Below are 24,225 nucleotides of genomic sequence, written 5' to 3'. Positions count from 1 at the left end.
CTTCCCTCCCTCTTTCCTCCTTTCTTCCATCCTTCCTCCCTTCCTCCTTCCTTCCTTTCTTCTATCCTTCTTCCTTCCTTCCATCCATTTTTCCTCCTTCCTTCCTTTCTCCCTCAATCCCTATTTCCCTCTCTCCCTTCCTCCCTCTCTCATTATTCTATTTTCTTGTTTCAGAAATCTATCCCTTGGTTTCCTGAGCTATCATGCCTGTAAAGTTTCCCTCTAGTACTTTTCATCATTGTGTGCTGTGTGATGTAATCATTCTACTGTGGGTCACCTTTCCAAAATCCAGGATTTATTAACTTTTTCTATGTAGCTGCAGATTATGGATTATCTGTGAGATCTCTTAACTAATCACTCTGCATGCCAAGTGCCATTGGAGGGTCTGATGTGCTATTTAAAGTCAGTCTTGCTAATATGAAGAAAAGCTTAGAAGATTAGGAAAGCTCATACAGCTCACATATGTGTGTCTGTGTGAGGGTGTGGCCTGAATCAGTTAGATCATGAGAGCTCTGAAGACTGGGGGTCCCTCTGTAGCTTTGTAGTATGGTGGCATTGTTGAGAGATGGACTTAGCTGTTGAAGGTAGGTAGCTGAGGGTTCATCTCTGGGGCTGGCATGTTGCCCTGACCCTTCCTGTGTTTGCCCTTTTACTTCATGGCTGCCATGAGCTGAAGAATTTCCCTAACACATGCTCCTGCTGCCTTAATGTTCAGCCAAGTGCACAGAGCCAACTAACCATAGACTAAACCTCCTGAAATGGGGAGCCAAGTTAAATCTGCCTTTAGACCGTGGCATAATGTATTTTGGTCTCAGTGATCATAAGTGACAAACAGAGCCCCCAAATTTATCTTTTTACACTGCCACTGAAGGCTGTTGTTAATGCATCACATCACTCTTTGTTGCATTCCAGAGCAAATGTGAACAAAGCGCCTTGATGAATATTATACTTTGCATATCCAATGCCTCTCACTGCCTCATGTGCTAAAACACTTACTTCCCTAGATGGGGACGGTTTTTGCAAGGCTTGGGGGTGAGTTCTAGCTGGAGGAAGGAGATTTCTGAGGGGTGGGCCTTGAGGCTCATAGCTTAACCTTGTTTCCTGTCCCACTTCTGCGTCCTGGTCTGTTGAGATGTTGGCAGGCAGCTGGCATGTGCTTCTGCCACCATGAAACCATTTTCTGTCATGCTTTGTCCCCATCCCTGATGGACTGTATCCATCTGGGTGGGGAGCCCAATAACTCCCCTCCCTGAGATTGCTCCTTGTCAGTTATTAGGTCACAGCGACAGCACAAGTGACTAGTTCACAGAGGCATGAAATTCAGCTCCATTCTCATCCATAACCACTGAACTGTTGTCTGTGTGTGTCATGCATGTATGTGCTCATATGGGAGTGTGCACGTGTGTGTGCATGTACATTTGTGTGCATGTGTACATGATGGCCAGAAATCAGTGTTAAATGTCCCCTTGGATCTTTCTCAACCTTATTTTTTTAAGACAGAGACACTGAATATGAAGCTCACTGACTGGCTGGCTAGCTGGCCAATGAGCTTCAGGAATATATCTGTCTCCGCTCCTCACCCTACTCCCAGCACAGGAATTAGAGACATGTACTACCCTGCCAGGCTTTTGACATGGATAATGGGGATCCAAACTCAGATCCTCATGATTGCAGGGGAGACATGTCACTGACTGAGCCAAACATCTCTGCAGACCCACACTGACTCATTTCACAAACACTAGACCTGTTTTTTCCCCCAAATTGTTCTCCCCAATAATCCTCCATTGCCTTGCTAATGACTTTGTTTACCAAAACTAAACTTCGGGACTTTTGGTGATTTGTCACGATTTTATTACCACTTAAAGAGACTACCAAAATGAATATTTTCATTAACTTCAATCCCCAACCATGCACAATTTATTTCTTACTTACATTTCCATGGTTCTACATGTTTACCCCTATTACTAACTTATTATGCTGTATTATAGATATTTGTTTCTTTAACTGTCTCTCCCTACTAGCTAGTGAGTGCTTAGCAGCTGAGCTGAAGGTCTCAGTTGCCCTCATATACCTCATGCTGAGCTCAGTGTCTGGAATGTACTTTTGAGTTTAGTAAATATTGACATGCTGAGTAATGCCTCATCCTCTATACTGGGCCCCTTTTCTATGCAGAAGGGAGTTTTTAGGAAGATTTTTTTTTTTTAAAGACAGAGGAAAGCTTTGGGAGTGAGAAAAAGGAATACACTTACTGGGGATCATGAAGATAGAAAAGTCTATACCAACCCTCCAGTGTTTTCATTGTTTAACAGAAAAATAAGATTTACTATTGAAAATATTCTTGGGTCTGGAGAGATGGCTCAGTGGTTAAGAGCACATATTGCCCTTGCTTGAGACTGGAGTTCTGTTCTCAGCACCCATGGCAAGTGTCATAGAACCATTTGTAACTCAAGCTTAACTGGAGCTGATGCCCTCTTCTGGCTTCCCCAGGTACCCGCACTCATGTGCACAGATACATACACAGACACACCCATAAATTAAAAAAAAAATCATTTTAAAAGGACATATTCTAACATTTTCCTTTGTTTTACATCTATGTGAATTTTGATTTGATTAAGGCAATAATATCAATATAAATTGTATTAAATTTTATATAATGATAAACATTTGTATATATGACTTAAAAATCTTTATCCTTTCTGTTGTTCTGAAGTCCTGTGTTTAAACTCAATTCTGAAAGTTCTGGCTTCCTCTGTAAATAGAGTTGATTATTTCCCCAAGAAATAAATTTAGAATTCTTAGTGAAAGATTTTGTTTTTGTGCCCTTCTCTCTGTTGTTATCCATAAACAGTACCACATTCTGGGTAAGTTACAAAGAAAAGAGGTTTCTTTTGGCTCAGTTCTAGTTCAAGGTTGAGAGCCTGTATCTGTAGATGTAACCAATCGTCTTATTAAAATAAGAAACACAGAGCCAATGTAAAAGAGAAAGCCGAGAGGTCAGAGCTCAGAGATAAAATCTTACCTCCTGCAGTGCTCCTAGCTTCCCCGAGAGAGAGCTACTTCCTGTTTGTCTGTGTTTAAATAGTCTTTCTGTTCTGCCTTCTCATTGGTTGTAAACCCAACCACATGACTGCCTCATCACTGCCTGTAAGTACCGCCCTCCAGGTCTTAAAGGCATATGTCTCCAATACTGGCTGTATCCCTGAACACACAGAAATCTACCTAGCTCTTCTAACCACCACGCTCTTGCTATGGCTCTAATAGCTCTGACCCCAGGACAACTTTATTTATTAACATAAAATTAAAATCACATTTCAGTACAAATAAAATATCACCATATGTATCCAGTGATGGTCTTCTTGTTGGCCATCTCCAAGAGGGTGTCACATAGCCAAAGACTATGTTTGTCTCCTAGAAAAAGCCACCAGAATTTAATCATGAGTGTCTGCCCTGGTTTCAGTTCTGTTGCAGAAGTAAAATACCCTGACAAAAAACAACTCAGAGGAGAAAGGGGGTTATTTCAGCCTACAGTTATAGATTACAGTTCATTATGATGGAAGAGTTAAGGATGGAACTTTAACAGGTGCTCTCATTACAGCCAAGAGCAGAGAAAAATGAATGCATGCATTCTCACTTGCTCGCCTGCTTGTGTTTAGCTGATTCTTCTGTCCTTATACAATTCAGGACCCTTTGCCTAGGGAGTGGTGCTGCCAGTGGTGGACTGTATCTTCCCACATGAATTAACTTAAGACAGTCTTCTACAAGCCAACCTAATATAAACAATCTTTTATTGAGATTCTCCTTCCAGGCCATTCCAGGTTGTCAAGTTGACCATTAAAGCTAACCAGCACAGGGACCCACCTTGAGGTCCTCTCCAATTCTAATCTCCTAAAGGTCCCAGCTACTACTAATTACTTAATAGTTGATTAATTTCATAGCCTATTAACACCTCAAGTTGGAGAATAAATTTCCACATGAAACTGGAAACACCATAAAATCCTCTCTATCTCACTGCTCTCCTTCCTCTCTTCCCCTCTTCTTCCTGATATTTAGTATTATTGGGTTATTGTTGGTTCCTCCTAATTCTTCACATGTGGATTCTTTGATGGTTAGTGGGCCCTTCCTTTGCATAGATACATCACTGAGTGTTTCTACAGGTTGATGTGGATTTTAGCACATGGGGATGTTTTAGTTCTCAGATCTTGATCTTACACAAGGGTCAGTTTCCTTGTTTTATGAATTCTCATAAAATCTGCCACTCTCCTGTAACTTGCCGTTGCCTTTTTGGTTTGTCACAACATCACCAAAGAACCATGATCCCTCGTTCCAAAATGATACTAAAGAAATGCTGTTGGAGGTCTGAGAGCAGGGAGTGAGGCCGTTCCAGTGTGGGCTCTCAGTTTCAGGAGATCTGTTATTACTCGATGGCTAATTTCCATCCATCAAAAGGGAAACAACTCATGGCTGGTTAGCTATGTGCTCAATCAGGTGGGACAGAGTCTTCTCTACCTATGTTAGTGTTGAAAGGTCTTGCCAATGTCACTATGCAATACTCTACCCTCCCAATGTTTCTGTCTTCTTACATTTAAACAATGTAGCACATTTAAATGATTCACCAGTATGATATATCATTTGGCTTATGATACATTCAATTTTTAAAATAAGCCTAAGGTTTTCATGGAAACCAGAAATACATGCATGACCTTCAGTGCTGAAATGCTAAGTCCTTTTGGGTGGTGAGATGGCAATTACCTGTTAGTGTAATATGTATGTTTTCTGTTGGTCCAGTGTGGTGGTGCATGCTGTCATCCCAGCAGTCAGGAAATGGCGACAAGAGAATCAAGCGTTCAAGGGCAGCCTCAGTAGTATAGGGAGTTTGAGCCCAGCCTGGGATACAAGAGACTTTGTCTCCCAAACCAAAGAATTCCCTGCTAATGTGAATAATAATTTTAAAGTTTGTGGGGCTCAAAGAGGGGTTATTCCATATTACACAAGCACCCATGAGTTGTGCTGTCCTCTAGAATCCAGTCTTTCTCCCCAGAATTAGGGTTGCTCTGCTGATTTTCATAGATTTCATGTAATAGTTAGGGTCAGCATTCTAGAATATTCTCTTCTTTCCCAGAGGTCCTGACTAGTCTGACTTTCCTTTGTTGTGTCAGATCCTCCAGAAGCTCCTCAGATCGTTTCCCTTTCTAACCCTCATATCACTTCAAATATACATGTTTAATATAATTGTGTTTTTACTAATTCCTTCCCTGTTCACCCAGAGCCCCTGAAAGGCTGAACTCACCATTGCATCCTCAGTTCTAATTAGTGGATTTGTTTGTTGGGCTGTTTTAAGGGGTGTATTTTTTTTTCCTGAGACCAGATCTCATGTACTCTAGGCTGACCTTGACCTCCCGAGTCACTGATGTTAAACTTGCTCTTTCTTCTTCCTGCCTCTCCTTTGTGAGTGCTGGACTTACAGGCCTGTGCCACCACCCAGTTTATGTGGGGCCAGATATGGAACCTAGGATTTCATGCATGCTAGGCAAGCTTTCTACCAGCCGAACCACATCCTCCAGTTACCATGTATTTTTTTTTTTTATTGAAAAAGTGATTGGATTCCATGATGATTAATCTCGATTTTCAATTTGATAAGACTTAAAAATCACCTGTGGATGAGCCTCTTCATATGCCTGTCAGGGATTTTTTTTCGGTGGTCTTGAATTACATGGGGAAACCCAGCTTAGTTGTATGTGACAGCTTTCCCAGGCTGGGATCCTGTGCTGTGTAGGATGGAGAAAGGAGCTGAGCAGCGGCGTGTGCTCTTCTCTCTCTGCTTCCTGACTGGCTGCAGTGTGAGCAGCCATTTCAAGCTGTCTTGCTTTCCCTCCGTGGTGGACTGTACCTTAGATGGTGAGCCAGAATTAACCTTGTCTCCCTTAAGTTGTTTTTGCCAGGGTGGCTTCTTCACAGTGATGGAGAAAGAAACTAGGTGAGATTTTGAAAAGTAGTTTTTATTACAGTACATCATTTTGTAAATCTCTATCAAAGATATGCTGTTATGATTTTATCTGTTTTCTAAAATCCAAGTCACTTCTTCACATGGGGAAGTAAATCAATGTTGAGTGTTCAATGTCACTATATAAGCAACATAGATATTTGGATTTTTTCCTTTCATTATATCTTTTGTGTGTGTTGGTATAGTGGTGAGCATAGCTCCTGTCCATTGTGTCTTTTATGCCTTCAAATTCATTGAAAGAGTTCTTGAGTTTTTTATAATAACCCATTTGGGTTCAGGGGATAGTTACATCCATGTTTGAATGTGAACCAAAATGAACTAACTACAGTGTAAATATGTTAACTATAACACAGACACAGACAAACACACACACACACACACACACACACACACACACACACACACACACCTCTGGCACTTATTGAGCAATGGACATTTGGAAGGGCAGGTGTCTCAGAGTGGCTAGTAATTTATTATATCACTCTTAAGATCAAAACTTGAACTTCAAAATTACAGATGATCAGATAGTTGACCTGTACCTACTGGAGGTGCAATAAAAGCCACAATAAGAGAGTTTATTTAAAAAAACATCTTAGAGTTAAACCAAAGGAAATAATTAGGAATTGAATTACAGTATAGAGGCATAATGTGCTTTTTGGGCAGATGCTGCTCTAGGATACTGATAGATTATTATTGTGTTGATTTGAGTCACTCATTCAAGAAAAGTGGAGTGCATCTGTGTGCTATACAGGGAGCTTGGCATCGCAGTTATACAAGGAGCCAGCATCTGGTCTTCAACTCCTTAATGACAATGTTCAGGTTTTCCTGAGACAGGATCTTATTAGACCTCAAAATTGCTCTATTGTTGAGGATTACCTTGCACTTTGGATCCCCGTGCCTCAACCTCCCCAGTATTGAGATTACTAGTATGCATTACCATGCAGTTTATGTAGTGTTGGAACTAAGGACTTTCTGCTTGCTAGGAGAGCCCTCTACTAACTGATGTGCATACAGCCCTAACCCCACCTCGTGGGATTTAAAATTCTTGTCATCCTAATCTTAAGAGAACACAATTCAAGGGGGGAATATTTGAAACCCTTGGCACATTCACAAGATGCCTTCAAGTCTTACTCAGTCCTCTAACTTCTTGTTCGAGTGTATGTAAATTCTTGTCTCATTCTGTGACATGCCTTAGCACCATGCTCAAAGTAGGTGTCCAGAGCTGTGTAACTCACACCATTGACTTGGTGTTTGTTCAAGGCAACCCCCCCCCCAATATCTAATCACACTATACCACTCTGAGCTGTGATGATGCAGGCTTGTATTTGACAGGCAGAGGTGAAAGGATCAGGAATTTGAGGCCAGACTCAGTTACATAGTTTGAGGATAGCCTTGGCAACTTGAGAGACTATCTCAAAACAAAATAAAATAAAATAAAAAAAGGGAATATATCGCTGAATAGTGTAGCATTTTGGTCTCTGTTTCTGCATATAATCACTATAAAACGGATTCCTGCTTTTATCCCATTTTTGGAGCAGGTGTTTGTTTATACATCCTAGACCTGCATTCGTAATTCCCATTATGCCTGTTATTCACTAGCTTTTGTGTTGCCCACCTCTGTACTGGATATACTTGGAATAAGTGCTACTTAGTAAGTCATATTTTAAACTAAACGGCTTGGTCTAATTTATGAAACCATTTGGGCTGGAGAGCCCTACAGCAAACCACATAGTTCATCCCCCCTTTCCTAGCATAGTGGGAGAGATTTTTATTGTCTATAAAATCCATTCTGGGTGGGTATCTATTCTCAGCCTTCATTATCTCTAGTGTTAGCGATTCCACAGCCTCCCTTGGCAGCCTTCCCTATTGCTGAGCTAGCCTTGCTTATTAATCCTGTAATAATACCTTATGTTCTCCAAATATTGAGGCAATGCTTAAGTCTCCCCTGCTAACTCATTCCTCCCTGCCCACCCTCTGAAATGCTTCTGATAAGTGCGCGTGTGTGTTGTGTGTATATGTGTACGATTATGTAAGCACGCAGCACCAAGTGATGTGCTATACACCCTTGTCCTGAGGCATTCTGCAAGGGGCTTGTTAGGATGGACGCTGTCAGTCCATAGAAAATTAAGCTATTAAATCTGCAGCACCAGGGTGGTGATTGAATGGCTTGTGCCATGGGATGAAATTGCTTTGCAGACATATGAATTTTGCAGTCAGGAGTGTTCATCCCTCCTCGTGCACTTTAATGGTATTGTTAGATTAATGTGATGATTTAGAGGCTATTACTGGTTTGTCTATGCTGGTTTCGGGACAAGAGCATCAACTGGACCTGTCCTAGGAGGGTCTGGTCCAGAGATTGTCCTTCAGATAGAATTGATTACAGGTAGGTGTTGGGGAAATGACTCAATTGGTAAAGTGCTTGCTCTGCTACCGTGAGGACCTGAGTTCAGGCTTCACTACTCATGAAAACAGCTGGGTATGGTGTGTACACTTGTTATCTCAGCATTTGAGAGGCAGAGAAAGGCAGATCCCTAGAGCTGGTAGGCCAACCATCTTAGCCTACTTTGTGAGCTCCAGGCCAGTGGGAGACCATGTCTGGGAAAACAAGGTGGACAGTGTCTAAACAACAACACCCACGCAAGTTTGTCTTTGGGCTGACCACACACTTGTGTATGCCCGCCCTCCCACATGATGTGCACCTCCACACACATACATGTGAACATGCACATTTACATATATACACATTATCTTTTTAAACTCTTTTATTCCTCAAATTTTTTTTTCAGTGTGTGTGTATGTGTGTGTGTGTGTGTGTGTGTGTACATGCGCGCACGCATGCGTGCATGTGTGCGCATGCATGTGTGCACGCACACATGTGCGTGTGCATTATATAGGTCATGTGAGGGTCAGAGGACAACATTCAGAAATCTCTTCTCTCTCCGCCATGTGTAATCTGGGCAAAGTCCAGTGTCTTTCCTCACAGGGCAATCTCATTGGCCCACAAAAGTTGTTTCTTAAGAAAGAGCTGTTGTGGCCGGGCGGTGGTGGCGCACGCCTTTAATCCCAGCACTCGGGAGGCAGAGCCAGGTGGATCTCTGTGAGTTCGAGGCCAGCCTGGGCTACCAAGTGAGTCCCATGAAAGGCGCAAAGCTACACAGAGAAACCCTGTCTCGAAAAACCAAAAAAAAAAAAAAAAAAAAAAAAAAAAAAAAAAAAAGAAAGAGCTGTTGTGAGGACTGGACACGGGGCAAGCATCATGACCTGCATTCTCTGCAGTCTCCTGGAAGCTGGCACTGCACCGTTCTCTCCTTCAGTTCCTCTCACGTACTTTGTGCTCCTATCCCAAGCTGCTGGTGTGATGCTTGTGCTGGATGCTGTTTGTGGCTTTCTTTGGAGGATTGCCCAGGACAGCTGCAGAGCTGAGGAGCCTGAAGTTCATGGGTCCACAAGAAATCCCAGGTCCTTCCTTGTGCCTGGAGACAAACTCTAACATCTAACTAGCATCCTGTGTCTCCCTAGTGGGGGTCTAACTGAAGGTACCTTTTCCGGGGAAATTCCCTGGAAAACTTAACCTTCACATACCCACTTTCCTTTCTCTGATGCCAGAGGTAGATGATCGCAAACACTTTATCCCTGGAGCTTCTGAAATCCTCTTCTAGAAAACCAGGACCATACTGTGTTTTTCACCTACCTCCTGTGTTAGCTGACTTGGTTTCTGCGGGCACTTCTTTCATGGTAAACACATAGTATCCTGCATCTGAAGAGAACACACTTTGTTCCAAGATTCACTGTCATTTGCTTTAAGTTTGATGAGGTCACAAAAGTCACTATGTTTTCAGACTGAGCAAAAGTCCTTCATGGGGGGTTCACTTTAGGTGAAATGTCTGTTCCGGGCTTCTGAAACTGATGTGTCCTTCTATTAGAATGGGAATCACACACTCCAGATAGACCAGAAGCATTTGACTTTCAAGTGGACGGTGATGCTTTGTGAGCGCCTGGCCAGCTGAGCCCCTGGCCAGGAGCCCAAACAGCCTGTCCTGCTTCATAGCTACCTCGTTATCACTATTGAAAGTCGTCCTGGAAGCAGACAGTCCTCTGCCGACTCACCTCTGTCCTTGTTTGTTCTCTTCTTACAACATTGTCTGATTTCTCTCCTTTAACACAAGTAAAATGCACACACCTAGCCCAGTTGATACGAAAGTCTGAGAACCATTAAAGATTGATTGCTAGTTAGGCACTGATGTGTTTGGACACACAGCAAATGAAGATCTCAACATTTTATTTTTGTTTTTTCTCCCCAGAATCTTTATCCACAGATAGGTATAGAGCCAGCCACAGAATAATGCAGCATGGGAGAGGATTCTTCTCCTCTAACCCACGCAGTCAATTCTGCTCCTGGAACAGACTGAGGGGAGGACAGTTCTAGTCAGTGTCATGCCCCTGTCTCAACACCAGTGCAGACCTGTGTATATTTGTGTGTCTCCTGACATGCTCTAGAACACAAACTGAGAAACATGCTTTATCTCAGAAATCAAGCCTTTTTTTTTTTTTTTTTTTTTTTTTTTTTAATGAAAGCATATACCATGAATTAGCCTCAGGCACCGAAGACAACTTGCCTGGTCATGAATGTTCCAGAAACTATTGTTGCAGTTAGAACAGCATGCTCATTGTGGTGCGACTGTTTCCTTTAGCACTAAGTCCTTAAATGAATAGCTAAAAGTTCCCGTCATACTCTCCTTTCCTGAGAATGCCTTGCACACAGGTGGTGTTCCACAAATGTTTTCAAATGACTCAGAACTCTGTTTCTTGTGTGCTCTCAAAGCAATTTTCCAAGGTCCTGTCCCAAATACATAATTGATAGCATTGAAAAATAAGCAAGGGCCGGGCGGTGGTGGCGCACGCCTTTAATCCCAGCACTCGGGAGGCAGAGGCAGGCGGATCTCTGTGAGTTCGAGGCCAGCCTGGTCTCCAAAGTGAGTTCCAGGAAAGGCGCAAAGCTACACAGAGAAACCCTGTCTCGAAAAACCAAAAAAAAAAAAAAAAAAAAAAAAAAAAAAAAGAAAAATAAGCAAGGAAATTGTATTTATGTAGCATGTTTCTGCAATCATTAGCAGGCTGACTTTGCAATGAGAATTGGGAGTCTAATTCACTTAGGACGGTGTTCTAGGATGACTGCATAGTCTGTGGTAGGTTGACCAGTTAGCACTTCCTCAGCCACACTGAAACAGAGGAAGCACAGGAATTGAGATCACATATTGAAACATCTTAATCACAGGAAGACTTAACCTTTTATCCCATAACCATGTATCCTTTCTGTTTGATTGGCATCTTCTTGGATAGGTATGTGAGTATGTGGTTTGTATGTGGAGATCTATTTGCATAGGTTGCTGTTCTTTCAGAGAAAAACAAAGAATCAAGGTGTTCCACTTTTCATTTCTGTTGCTGTGATAAAGCACCCTGACCAAAAGTAACTTGGGGGAACAGAGAGGTTTATTTGGCTCTTGATTATGGGTTATGTTTCATTATTGGAGGGAAGTCACCAAGGTAGGGGTTTGAGACAGTTGGCCATACTATATCCAGTCAAGGACAGACAGGAACAAATACAGCCATGCTGTTCTGCTTGCTTTCATCTAGCTTTCTCATCTTTTAGATACTTCAGGACCCCTGCGTAGGGAATGATGCTGCCCACAGTGGGCTGAGGTCCTCCTTCATCAATTACTAATCAAAATGATGCCCCTCCCAGACGTGGCCACAGATTAACCTGAGCTGGATAAATCCTCATTAAGACCCTCTCTTTAGATGATTCTCAGTTGTGTCAAGCTGACATTTAAAAGTCAACCACATACGTTTCTGTCAAACTTTAAAGCTATACTCAGTTCTCCTCTAAATCAACCTACTGTCCTTTTTGTAGCCTGATGATACCTGCAAGCATTTCCTTCATTTGTCAACAGAGGTGAGACAAGATGCTGTCATTTGCATCCAGGTCTTCCTGACAATGGACGTCCCATTAGAAAGCAGGGTCACTAGAAAGCCCAGTGTCATGATGTCACAATAACATTCATTGTGGTGAAGACAGCTTCAGAGACAGTCAAGGAATGTCAGAAGTGCACATGAAAAAAAATTCCACTACAGTCTGGGCCCAGCCTTTTTAACTCTAAAAGACATGAAAACAAAACAAGACTGGGGAGACAGTTCAATGGTTAAGCACTTACAGAGCAAGCCTGAAGACCTGGATTTGCACCCCCAGAACCTACATAAAGCCAGACACACAAGGTAACACCTGTCTGGTGCCTGTAATCCCAGGGCTCCCTGTTGTGAGGTGGGAAATGGAGACAGGGAGATTTCCGGAGCTCCTGGGCCAGCTCAGCTAGCCTTGCTTATTCAATGGTGAACAACAAAAGACCCTGCTTAAACAAGGTGGGAGGTAAGGACAATACCTGAGCTCATACTCTGGCCTGCATGGACCTAGAGGAGCTCACAGAAGCTCATAGGTATCCACAGTCACACACACACACACACACACACACACACACACACACACACACACACACACACACACGTAACATGAATCTTAAAAGGTCTTATTAATAAATAAAATCAAACCTGAGGCCAGTTATTGGGGTAAACGCTGAATGATCAGAGAAGCAGAACAAGCCACAGCTACCTCACCTTGCCAATTCTTCAGCTGATCCTATTTCCTCAGACTGGATACCTCTGAGTCCTCATCCAGAATGAATCTCTGCTGAACTGCTTCTCGAAAGCCTGAAAGCTTAACCAGCCTAGTTCCTGGTCCTCACGCCTTAAATACCTTTCTGTTTTCTGCCATCGCTTCCTGGGATTAAAGGCTCACTTCTTGGGATTAAAGGCGTGTGTCACTATGCCTGTTTCCAATGTGGCCTTGAACTCACAGAGATCCAGACGGATTTCTGCCTTTGTAATGTTAGGGTTAAAGGCGTGAGTGCCACCATTTTCTAGCCTCTGTATCTAGTGGCTGTTCTGTCTCTGACCCCAGATAAGTTTATTAGGGTGCACAATATTTTGGGGAACACAATACCACCACACACATGACTTTAAGAAAAACAAAACCAAGCCAGGTGGTGATGGTGCACATCTTTAATTCCACACTCAGGAGACAGAGACAGGTGGCTTTCTGTGAATTTGAGGCCAGTCTGGTTTACAGAACTAGTTCCAGTCCAGCCAAGGCTACACAGAGAAACCCTGTCCTGAAAAACCAAACACCAAACCAAACCAAACCAGAACAAACAAACAAATACTAAAACAACAACAACAAATAAACATATAAACTAAGACAGACAAACACAAAGCCCTAACAAACAAACACCATTGCCATTGCTCTACCAGATGGCTGAGTCTTGGAACCATGCTAAAGTTTTGTCTGCATTGCCTAGCTGTTGTGTAGACAGGAATGTGACACCTCCTTTGCTAATTGCATTGGGCTATGGTTTAATATGGCTGCCAGTCCTTCACAGGCTAGCCTCAGAGCCCTGATTAGTTCATCATTACAGGAAGAAGAGCCCCCACAAGTCAGCAGGGCAGTGTTTAGCTTGTCTGTGATCAGATGGACCAGGGTTGCTTCCAGCCCTGTGATGGAAGGCAGGCTGTTCAGCTCTGGGTTTTGGTTGTCTTCCTCATCTCCTCACAGTGGGACTATATAGCCAGTTGATATGAAAGTGAAAACTGTAACAATGATGTGTAACCTGCTTAGCATAGGACACATAGAAAATGCTAGCTAATATTAAGGGTAAAATCATGCTTCTAACATTATTATGCTTTTGTCTTTATCTTGCATGATTATAATCTAAGTTTTGCACAGTTCCAATTTATAATACAAATATAACTTAGTGTTTTGGGCTTAGTCCAAATTTGAAAGTATAAAGGTGTCTTTGAGAATATGGAGAGTTAGTGAGATGCTTCAGTGGGTAAAACTGCTTGGTACAAAGTCTGATGACCTGAATTTGATCATCTGGAGACCCACATGGTAGAAGTACACAACCAGCTCCCACAAGTTGTCCTCTGACCTCTGTAGCTGTGGCACATGTGACTGTGTGGGTATGTTTTTGTCAACCTGACGAAGACTAGAGTCATTTGGGAGGAAGAAACCTCATTTGAGGAATGCCTCCATCAGACTGGTCTGGGGTAGGCATGTCTGCGTGGCGTTTTCCTGATTGTTGGTTGACATGGGAGGGCCCAGTCCTCTGATATGGGAGGTAGATGGGTCCAGGGAGTAGAAGAAAGATAGCTGAACACGAGCCTGGGATTGAACCAGTGAACAGTGTTCCTCCACGGTCCTGCCTCTGCTTCTGCTTGAGATCCTGTCCTGACTTCCCTCTGCAACCAACTGTGATTGGGATGGGGAAACCACATCAACCCTTTCCTCCCCAAGCTGCTTTGGTCAGGGTTTTATCACAGAAATATAAAACAAATTAACATACACACACATATATATATATATACACAAATAAGTGAAAAATAAATAAAGTTAATACAAAACTTTAAATAGGATATAAAGAAAAAGGTTAGACTGAATAACTTTCTGTTCCTATTTTGATTCAGTGTTTTCCTAAAGTGATATTTCACATTATTTTTTATGGATTGTTTTCTGCAATCACACAGAGTTTTCAAAGACCCTGATCATTCTGTATTTTTTTTTAAGAAACAGTGTTCTGTTTTTATATTCCATTTAATGGCTTTTTTTTCCATCCTGTAGCTCTGAAGCCAAGGATGATAAATCAAAAACTAATATTTCCAAGCACCTCAAAAAATAAGAGCCTGTGATAGATTAAATGTAGGCTAAATGAAGCCCATGGCTGATTGGTTCTAATTAGATACAAGGTAAATGTTCGCTCAGCGAGGCCTTCTGTTAAAGTCAGAACACAGCGTTGTCTGGGCTCTCTGTGCTGCCCTTTACAAAATCATTTGAAAATGTTTTGGGTCTGCTGTCACTGGGACAATGTGGCTTGGCAGCATATTGGTAACTTCATGAGCTTGTCACATTTGTCATGCAGACAGTGTTCTTTATAGGCAAAGCTGTCAGGCAGATTGAGTCTATAATTCTTCTTTGCATGAAATCATATGATGAAACCCCAGTATCAAATTGAAAGCCGCACTGGCATTTGCAATCTCTCAGGCATGTGTCGGAATTGTTTTACAATGGACGCGTTGCTTGAGGACATATACTCGTTTTGTAAAGTTCATCAGTTATGTCCCCGCAGCGTAACTCTAACTGTAGGTCTACCTTTGTTGTTGTTATTGTTGCCGTTTACATATTGGAAGATGAACCTGCTTCTGGTTGTGTTTGACTGTGTGTGATGCGTGTGTGTATATGTGAGTGTGAGTGCCCATGCACACATGAAGAGGCCAGAGGAGGATGTCTTCCACTCAGAGTCTCTCAGTGAACCCAGAGCCAGATAAGCTAGCTTGCAAGCACCAGAGAACCTCTTGTCTCTGACCGAATGTTGGGGTTACAGCAGCTAGCTTTTTGCGTGGTTGTGGGATTTGAACTCAGGATCATGTCTTACCCACTGAGTCATCTCCCCAGCCCTTGGTTTGGATTTTTTAAAATGGTTAACTTCACAATTGAACTACACCATCAGAATTGTAGTCTCACTCTTACTGTCCAAACCATTCTGGTAAGGTAGGAGACAGTAGTTACCTGAGTCCTTGTTTTAGTCAGATCTCCAAAGATAATGCTTGCCAATATATGTGAAGCGTCATTCTGTCTCATAAGCGCAAGCGGCGTGCAATGCTTCCTTCATGTTGGACTGATCAGTGGGAGCATCCACACAAATTGTGCACATAGCCCAGGCAGAAAATTTGGGAGGGTCAGTTTACTTATTTCCCTTGGTGGTGAAATTTCTCAAGAAACCGGCCCACCCAGGGCAGCTTGAAGGGGCTAAGTGGGGAAGGAATGGCTTCGAAACTGCACACAGCCTTGTGCTTCAGGCAGCCCCTTGCTAAGCAAGTTCCTGTTCCAGAGTGGGCTGCCTGCCAGGACTCTGCTAAGCACTCTGGTGTGCTGTGCACCTTGGAATGTGGGAGGAGTTTTAACTCTGGGACTGCCCATTGTAACTTCTGTCATCAGGAGAGCTTGCCAGGCCTCACAGCCACCCAGCTAAGAATTCAACATGGCACGGACAGGCTGAGAAGAGGCTGAGAAGTGTGTTCTGATACACGCACATCTTCTCTTTCCCTCCCTCCCTCCCTCCCTCCCTCCCTCCCTCCCTCCCTCCCTCCCTCTTTCCCTCTCTCCGTTCTCCCCTTTCTCCTCCCCTCCATTCCTCTGACTTTGCTCCTCCTGAATTATTGTGTTTCTGAAAGGAGATCTGTTTTGCATGCTTTGAAATGATTATGAAATACCCATGGTGGGTGACTCTTTCTGAGTGTGGGCTGGGCAAACCCTGATTTCCCACTTGATCAGCCTTTTTGGTTTTTCTTAACAAAAGAAAACCCATTCTTCTGCGCCCCATAAGTTCACTGCAAAGCCTCCATCTGGAACGAATTCAGCATCTTTAACAAATATGTATTCTCTCTTCAAAAACCATCTAAAAATAGTGCTCAAGCAAATCAGACAAAAATATTTTGACGTTTTCTGTGTGTTTCATGGGGTAAGCACAGTTTGAAACGGTCTCTCTGTTAATTTTCACACGCGTAAGAGTCGATGTACTTTTTCTGTCTGCATGCACAGTGTATTTTACTCCAGGGTGATTTCTGATTCAAAACATAACACAGCAATTGTGCTTGTTAGAAAGGCCCTGCTTTTATCACAGCTGGCTCTCATAGGGAATTCAGGTTACAAGTACCCAAAGTGAAATGTTCAATTGAGTTCTACTGACATATGACAGTATTGATTTATTTTAAAAAATTGGTTTTGCATGAAGAAACACATAGCTACCCTATGAGGTTGTACTTATGATCTCAACTACAAATCATACTAATGGTTGACTTCAGTCCAAATGATGGGTTGCCCTCTTAAGCCCAAGAACCACTGCTACCTGTGTGCAACCTGAGAGTCTGACACAGAATTATTTATAAGGCCAGCCTGGGCTACAAAGTGATATGTTGGAAAAAAGAAAAGAAAAGAAAAGAAAGAAAGCTACAAGGTTGGCTCAGCAGTTAAGATCACTTCCTACTCCCTCAAAGGAGCTGTATTGAGTTCCCCACACCCATTTCAGGTGGTGCCACTGCCTCAAAATCCAGCTCCAGGAGATGTGATGCCATCTTCTGGCCTCTGTGGACACTACACACATGTGCACACACACACACACACACACACACACACACATTTTGAAACAAAAAATAAAACATAAAACAACTCATATAAAAAAGCCAATAAATGTTGTAAAATTTAATAAAAGCAGAATTCCTCCCATCATTTATTGATTAATCAGCTACTGTGTGTTACAGATGATGAAAGGGATTGCATATGTAGTCCATACATATATTTATGAAATGTAATACATATATGCTATTGCATGCTTTAATTGAATCCTGTGACTTTTGAAATCTATGGTAGAAAACTGAAGCTCATAAGATTTATCAAATGGCTCTAGATTACATGGGTGATTTATAAAGAGAGTCAAGGCAAGCCTCATACTCTCCTTCCAGACTTTACATCCCCTTCTAGGACAGACAAAAGAGATGATGTATTCATCTTTTTGATGTCAGCAATATTTAAATTGTTAGAAAAAGTCAAATTCAGATCCAGTGTATCTTTTCCTTGTTCTTAGCTCTCTAATACTCATTGATGTCCTAATGTGGAGAGTTTCAGCAAACCTGAGACTGGATTTGAATTTATCATTACAGTTTCCTTGCTTCATTTTGTTATTTTATAGATCTCTATAAAATTAGGAAAATATTGCAACTTAAAGTTGATTTTAGCCAGACAATTTTTCTCTGGTCCTGCCCAGCCTCATGGTCCTGCAGTCACTTATAAAATAATCACTCAGAGGCCTAATATTATTTACAAACTGTATGGCCTATGGCAGGCCTCTTGCTAGCTAGCTCTTCTATCTTAAATTAACCCATTTCTTTCTTTCTTTTTTTTAAGCTGAGGATTGAACTCAGGGCCTTGTGCTTGCTAGGCAAGCGCTCTACCACTGAGCTAAATCCCCAACCCAAAACTGTTGCTTTATTTTTTTTTTTTTGGTTTTTTGAGACAGGGTTTCTGTGTGTATCAGTCTTGGTTAGCCTGGAATTCACTCTGTAAACCAGGCAGGCCTCGAATTCACAGAAATCCATCTGCCTCAGCCTCCCTAGTGCTGGGATTAAAGGCTTGTGCCGCTGCCGCCGCCGCCGCCGCCGCCGCCGCCCAGCTTAAATTAACCCATTTCTATCAATCTATAAATTGCCATGTGGCCATGGCATTACTGGTCTGCTGGCATCTTGCTGCTCCTTCCACAGTGTCTGGCATCTCTCTGCCTCTGCCTTTTTTCCTTCCTGTCTCTCTTCTTGGATTTCCCACTTGCCTCTAAGCTGCCTTGCCATAGGCCAAAGCAGCTTATTTATTAACCAGTGGGAACAGCATATGTTCACAACATACAGAAAGACATCCCCCAGCAGTTGATAGAGATTTAGAGAAGTGTTTATTAATTATTGAAAACATGGCTAACATAGAATTAATTACTAGTTGCCAACATGTCCTAGGTATGTTTAAAATGTTTAAAAATTCTCTTAGTTGATCAGACCTGTTCTTCCTATAATACACACAATGTCTATGTGGTCATAGGAGCCATAGGAGCCCAAAATATGAGCACTGTTCAAGGTAGATGCACATTCCAATGTCAGATGAAGCTTGTGAGCCAAGGCTGGATGGGAAGGTTAAGCTATCCTACAACCCTCAGCACACATTAAAAACCAACAACAACACAAAAAAATAAAAATAAAAAAACACCCTGACAATGCCCTTTATTTCTGTGATTGCCTAGAATCCCAGGTGCACAGCAGAAGGGCACATGTAGGTAATATGGATCTTTGTAGGTTACAAGGCAAAGCACCATCTAAAGACCGTGTTTTAGAAAAGAATGAATTGTTTGGGAAACAACCCCTTGAGGTCTTAATTCCCTGGTTTAGATTTGGATACTCTGTCTTAGCATTCCCATTTTAAACAAAGGTTCAACAGTACCCAGCAATAGATCCAGGTTTACACCTAAGGCCAGCTCATAATAGGAAGATCTGAACCCAATCTGCATGTCTCCATACCTGCATGACTGCATGTCTACATGTCGGTCTACATATCCTAGTCTGTGCACTTTTTTCTGTACTTGGGATGGCTCTTGGTAAGCCATTGGTTGGGTATTTTATTCTCTCTCTCTCTCTCTCTCTCTCTCTCTCTCTCTCTCTCTCTCTCTCTCTCTCTCCCTCATTTCTTGCTCTCTCACTCTCACTCCCCCTCCCTCCCTCTCTCTTTCTTTCTTCTTTGACTAAAAGCCACATCTATTTTGTCTTTGATTTACATTCATTTTTATGTGCCAACTATAAAATATCAATTCCAGCATCCTAGAGACCATAAATGAAGCTTAGCATGTATTTTATACTTCATCAGTGAGTTATATAATAGCAAGTGAGATGTTTCATACTTTCCAGATTGACGTCAGCTGAGGCACCAGAAAAGAGAGTAAATTGGCTTGCCTTTCAGTTCCATAATCATTTCCCTTGTTGTCTACAGAGTAGAATCTCTCTTGCAAAGGTTTAGCTCAGTGAATTTCCAAAGTGTGGCCCCTTATGTAGCAGCTCTGATACCTCCTGGGAACTTAGAATTAATGTATAAACTCAGACACGAAACTTGATTGGCTGAATCAGAATATGTGAGTGGGGCCTAATGATCTGTACTTTTAAAACTTTCCAGGGGCTGGGGGATGACTCTGTTGGTAAAGTGTCCTGAGAGCTTGAGAACTAGAGTTTGACTCCTTAGAACCCATAATGAAAAGAAAAATGAAGCCAAAACTGAGTGTGGTGGCATGGGCTCATAATCTCAAAGCCATCGATAGGCAGAGACGGGTAGATCCTTGGAGCTGCTCCCCAGCCCTCCTAGCTTACATGATGAGCTCCGGGAGGGAAACCCTGCATCAGAAAACTACTGTGGGATGCTGCTGAGAAATGACGGCCAAAGCTGTTCTCTGGCCAGTAAATGCAAAGGCACTCATCTTCAACTGCACACTTACACAAGCATGCACAAACACAGACACATGCACATTCACACACACACACACATTCACACACATGTGCACACATGCACATTCACATATGCATGTGCACACATGAACACTTACATACACTTACACATGTCCATATGCACACACACACAGACACACACACACACACACAGACACAGACACACACACACACACTTCAGATAATTCTGGTGAATACTAATATATAAGAGCTGACATTTCATCTATTTAGATTATGCCAAGAGATTTTGCTCCCTCCCTTTCTGCCTCCCTCTGTTTCTTTCCTTTATCCTACCCTAATAATTTAATTCTTCCTTGATACTGTTTCTATAAATACTTCTGCTTCTTTGTTCCACATAGTCAATGTCTTTACAATATCTAAGTTATTGTGCTGTCACTATATCCACTGTTATTTGGGACATCCAATAGTGTTCAGGATTAAGTTTGCCCTGCCTATGTGGACCAGTGGCCCAAAAGCTTCAAATGGCCAATTTTGGCATGATTCTTGGCAAGTATCTTTTGCCAATTTCAAATGGTAAACTGGCTTCTTGTGTCTCCTTCCCTGGCTACTATTGGCTTGTTTGTTAACAGACCCCACTCAGTGGTCAGCCACTGGAAGCCAGGCTCCTATCTCCCACTATTGTATTACTCTTGCGTGTGATGACTCCTAGGCTACATCATTGAGAGGAAGGGTTAGCATGGGGAAGGGGGCCTTCTCAAGGACCCAGACCGTAATTCTTCTGCATATCTTCTCATTCTCCAAGCTCTGATACTCAATTCCCTTTTCATCATCACTAAATTCAGCTCATTGTCCTTGTGTGATTGAAGAAAAATGAAGACAAAGGCAAATGGGGAAAAAATGGGGAGTAGGCACTCTGGAGCATGCCCATTAGGAAACCAGTTAAGTTCTCTGTTGATGTTTTGTGTGTTGGTGTGAGCACCAGGATGTGGCTTTGAGTCCTCATGCATGTGAGTTTCTCATCTGAATTTCTTGTCTTTTGTTGTCCAAAAATATCTGGAAAGTGTTATGTTGTAGTCATTAATCATAATTATTAAGCAAGGAAATAAGAGAGCCTCGTGGCTGTTGCCTAACTCCTAACAGCACCACAGAGTGGGGAGACAGCACGAATATGCCTTCATCCTTTGAATTCTTCTTGTAAAGAGCAGAATTGGGCTGGGAAGCTGGTTCTGCCAAAAAATGCTTCCTTGCAGCATGAGGAACTGGGTTCAGATCAGCAGAACCCATGTAAAACAAAAACAACAGCAAAATAAGATAAGAATAAAAGCCTGCAGATTCTATCAGCCCTGGAGAGGCAGGAGTAGGTGGTACCTTGGGTTTGATGGGTGGGCAGCGCAGCCTATCAGTGACCCCCAGGTCCTAGTGAGTTGGCTGGAGTCCCATGAGAAGAGAAATCCAAGTTTGTCTTTTGTGCCAAGCTACATGTGCATACTCATGCACACATGCACATAAATACATAAACATACATGTATATTCTGAATATGAAAAAATTCAAGATGGTGACAGGAGAAGATGAAATCAAGAAAGAACTTCTCAGTGAAGACCCTTGCAGGAGTCTGGTGCCCACAAACTGGCACTGTCTCCCCTTGGCAACTCACTCAATAGACTTTTTCTCTTTTGCCCAGTCCACAGCAGAAGGAGCAAGCTGTCTTTTGGCAGAATGCAGTTTGTGGAGTCTGATGTAGACGTTTGTACACTGCATCTCTCCTCTTAATGGGGGATTGTGAGAACTGAGCAGGGCTTTCTCTGCTGGCCAAATAAATTGAGAGTGAACGTGTCTCAAAATCGCCTGTATCTTCCCCATTTATCAAACTCATAGTGTTGGCTTCAGGTTAGTATTAGCCAGCTTTGGCAAAATGCCAAATCATTCTTCATGTTCAACAGTCAAGAATCCTTATAGGAGATTCCACAACGTCTGTTGCCGGAATCCATTATAGTAAGAAGCAAAGCCAGTCTGCTAGCTACTACGATCCCCTGAAATGAATTCAGTACTTTAGGAGATGTCAAATATCCTTGTTTCTTCTGTGTATTTGGACAAGATAATTATATCATAGTGTTTCAAGGGCATAACTGAAATACATTTTGTATGCTATTACCCTTTCACATATAGGGATATATATATATATATGTATATATATATATGTATATATATATTCATATATATGTATGCATGTGAGAAGTTTAGAATGAGTTAGATCCTGTTTGAACAGATGAAAATCCATTTTAATTTATTTAAAATAGTCTTTCTTATGTATTCTTAAGTTTTAATCTTCTAGCATATGAGAGGTTGTTTTCATAAATGCTACATCAGTTCCAGAGTACAGAACTAGCCCCTGGCAATGACCCTTTTGCCTTTGGGGAGAACAAAGCCATAGAGATGTATATATACATATGTGATATTGTCGTAAAATGCATCTATAAAGTAAACAAGGAAGCAATGAGATCTTCAGGCTGAAGCAACGACTCAGCATTTGCTGCTCACATGTAGGACTAGAGTTCGGTTTATAACACATCTGGGTGATCACAAACACTAGTAACTCTGCCTACAGAGGTCCCCATACCCTCTTCTGGCCTCCTTGGGTGCTCTCACAGACACACACATATACCAAAATGAATAATAAATATGAATTTTGGAATGTACATAACTGAACTTAGAATGATAATGTCACAAAAAGTTATAATTAGACCATTGAGCCAACATTTTTCTTATGTTCTCTCATTTCCTGATGGACGATTTGGACATGCAGATCTTATCACCCATTTTTCAGATAAAGAAAGAGACTCGGGAAGGTTGATTATGCTGCCCTTTGCCCCACAATGAAAAGCTCCAACACTGGTCTGAAGCACTTCTAAAATCCATACACTTTCCATACTCTCCAGCACCCTCAAGCAAAACATTTCAACATTTTTTTCAGTATCTCACTTGACAACCTCCTTTTCTTCCAGCTTGATCAGATTGAATAAGTTGTGTAATTAATATTCAACTGGACTGAGGTGGTTATTAAAGGCCCGGAGAGCTGAGGGGAGGGGAGTTTGATTTGGTCCAATGACCTGGCTGTGGTCCTGTCCCCAGAACAGGTCATCCCTGCTTGGTTTCTGTAGCTCTCTCGGCTCTAAACTAACAGCATGTATTTATCCCTAGTAGTTTGTAATCCCTCTAAGAGGCTCCACCTATTTATCATGTGTAGAGTTGTTATCATTTCCCATCTTTCACCATCTAAAACAATAATTACCCTCGCACAAAGACATTTTCGTTTTGAGAAAGCAGAACTGTGCGCTGCACTTTAGAGACCATGACAAACCCTTGCTAATTGGATTGTGCTTGACTGGATTAAAACCGGAGGAGGCCATTTTCTCTTGTCTCTAGCTTCACTCTTATGGCTTGGCCTTCTCAAAGCATTGTGTGTTTGCTAAGATCCATCTTCAGGGACAGTGAAGTCACTGCTACAGAGATAGTGTAGCAGTGGAGAGTCAAGAAAGCACATAATGAATCCTGATGCGTTGGGAGATACATTTTCAAACTGGGACTGTGGGGAGTTCTGAGTTGAGTTCCCATGTGAACAGAGAGGCACCATGTTTCCTGGTTGATGACTTAGTGGTAATCTGTGGGGCTCCTGATTGAATTCAACCATTCCACTGCTGCACTGAGAACAGACCAATTGTGAAACCAACATGGACACTGTATTAGTTACTTTTCTGTTGCTGTGGTGAAACACTGTGACCAGAAGCAACTCTAGGGAGAAAGAGCTTGGTTTTCTTTATGGTTCTAGAGGGATCCAGTCCATAATCGTGGAGGTATGGCACTAGGCAGCTGGAACAGGAAGCTGAGGGATCACATCTTCAGACACGACACACACACACACACACACACACACACACACACACACACACACACACACACACACACACACAGGAAGCAGTGAGAATGAACTGGAAGTGTGGTGAGGTTATGAATTCCCAAAGTCCACCCCTAGTGACTCACTTCGCTCAACAAGGCTCTGCCTCCTAAAAGTTCC

The 24,225-nt window shown here is 42.2% G+C and overlaps 1 protein-coding gene, 1 long non-coding RNA gene and 1 other non-coding gene across 13 annotated transcripts in view; 1 reads left to right on the top strand and 2 right to left on the bottom strand.

The window, feature by feature from the left end:
* Rbms3 (RNA binding motif single stranded interacting protein 3) overlaps nt 1–24,225 on the top strand; it is a 794,057-nt gene that overhangs the window by 167,290 nt on the left and 602,542 nt on the right. The gene's annotated exons all lie outside the window — the stretch shown is intronic.
* Nucleotides 11,061–11,997, bottom strand: LOC143274364 (uncharacterized). Its single transcript, XR_013052990.1, has 2 exons — nt 11,924–11,997; nt 11,061–11,220 (listed from the first exon to the last, which is right to left on the bottom strand). It is a non-coding gene; the product is annotated as an uncharacterized LOC143274364 (long non-coding RNA).
* On the bottom strand, nt 18,061–18,127 carry Trnaa-agc (transfer RNA alanine (anticodon AGC)). Its single transcript has one exon. It is a non-coding gene; the product is annotated as a tRNA-Ala (tRNA).

Source organism: Peromyscus maniculatus, chromosome 7, assembly GCF_049852395.1.
Source record: "Peromyscus maniculatus bairdii isolate BWxNUB_F1_BW_parent chromosome 7, HU_Pman_BW_mat_3.1, whole genome shotgun sequence".
Classification (NCBI taxonomy): domain Eukaryota; kingdom Metazoa; phylum Chordata; class Mammalia; order Rodentia; family Cricetidae; genus Peromyscus; species Peromyscus maniculatus.
The sequence above is the reverse complement of the archived record's forward strand: the minus strand, read 5'-3'. Positions and strand labels throughout refer to the sequence as shown.